The sequence below is a fragment of the Cynocephalus volans genome, chromosome 4 (assembly GCF_027409185.1).
Source record: "Cynocephalus volans isolate mCynVol1 chromosome 4, mCynVol1.pri, whole genome shotgun sequence".
Taxonomy (NCBI): domain Eukaryota; kingdom Metazoa; phylum Chordata; class Mammalia; order Dermoptera; family Cynocephalidae; genus Cynocephalus; species Cynocephalus volans.
The window spans coordinates 148,632,939-148,634,826 of NC_084463.1; positions in this window are offsets into that span (position 1 = coordinate 148,632,939).

Consider the following 1,888-nt stretch of genomic DNA (forward strand, 5'->3'; position numbering starts at 1 on the left):
AAGGGTGGCCGTGAGTATGTGTGTCTGCATGTCTGCATGTCTGTGTGTCTCTGTGTCTGTGTGTCTGTGTGTGCACATGTGTCTCTGTGCGCTATGTATGTTTGTGTGTATCATAAATGTGTGTCTGTGTGTAGGGGTGTCTGAGTGTGTCTGTGAGTGCACGTGTGTGGGGGGTGGGCGGGTAAGATGCTACGTTGCTCAGGACATGCTCACTTGGCTTCACCGTCTTGCCTGTGATCTACGCGGTCATTCTTACTCACTGCTGGCCTAGATTTTGAGACGGTCGGGGCACGGTGAATAATAATGTGTTTTGTTTGTTTAATAAAACTGCGATTGCAAAGCCAGGGCAAGCTGCAGGTGTGGGCTCAGGGCGGATGGGGGGCGGGGGAGAGGCGGAACCCAGACCTGCTCAGGCAGAGAGAACCTGCTGCGGGGCCCGAGAGCTGCAGGGCAAGTAAACCGTGGTGGAGGGGCAGTTTACGGAAACGCGGGGATTCTGGAATCATCAGCCCCGTGTGAAGGTCTGAGTCTGGGGTCTGAAGACTCCAGGATGTATTCTCGATGCTGACTCTCATCTCCACGAGGTGGAGCCAGAGCCCAGGGACCCCCGGCCCCCGACTGTTGGAGGCGGAGGCCGAGTCCCCAGGGAACCCCTAGAGGCTCGGTCTTACCCACGAGATGGAGCACGTGCTTTTGCGATCAAATCACCAGAGCATTCAAAGTCCCAGGCTGGCCGAAGCCCAAGCAGCATCACGGGTCAGCAGGCAGGGCTTCTGCCATTCAGAGCTGTTCTGGCTGAAAAAATCGAATCGAAATGTCATTGAAATATTCTTAATGGGAAAAGAGCTACCGCGGGGCACTCCCCTGACCTTTCTCTGGGCAGAATGTGGGGCCCAGGACGGATCGGGCTGTGGGCTGGGCAGCGGGCCAGTGTGTCCCGCGTCTCCCTTGGCAGCCCCCGAGGTGTATGGCAGGTGACAGGTGAGGCCACGTGACCTCCTCCTCCAAGCCCCAAATTTAACCGTGCACTGTGAACCCCATGCGGTCTCGAGCCTCCTGTTTTCTGGTCCTACTTCATTCACTGAGACTATTTGCTTAATGCTAAAAGCTGCCTGGGTGTGTGAAGAAGTCTAGTGAAAGGCAGGAGGCTGGACCCCAAAGCAGGTGAGGCTGCTGTGAGAAGTGATCTCACCCTGAAAGAGCCAGGTTTTTGAAACTCCTACTTTGTGTAAAATAGTACCAACAGAAAAAGTAAAAACAAAATGGAAGAAAAACCTAATACTGACTGTATTTCTTTGTTCTCAACTGTGTTCAGTGACAGAGCAGGGAGCATCCTGAACTCAAGGTCACCACAGTGACAGGTGTAATTTTTTTTTTTTTAATAATTATCAGAAACCCAATTCAAGATGACATAAGCCAAAAAAAAAAAAAAAAGAAAGAAAGAAAAAAGAAAAGAAAATCATTGAAGGGGGATGGATAATTGACTTACGCAATTACAAAATGCAAGGTAGGGTTCAGGAATAGGTGGATGTAGGTGCTTCAGTGATCTGAAGTTGGCGACCACTGTCCCACAGGGATTTTGGGGATTGCTTTCTCACAGGGATGTTGGGGACCACTGTCTCGCAGGGATACTGGGAACTGCTGTCTTGCAGGGACATTGAGGACCACTGTCTTGCAGGGATGCTGGCAACCTCTTTCGTGCAGGCTGGTTTCCCAAGCTTTGGGTCATGACTCAGTAGGTCGCCATCAACACTCATCCCATGCTCCTCCCTGTGGGTCCAGCTCAGTGGCCCAGCACAGGGCCCAAGAGTCCTGATGTTAGTAGCCACCTGCTGTGACTCTCATGGTCGGGAGTTTGGGAGCCCTGTTGTGCAGTTAAAGGCCCATT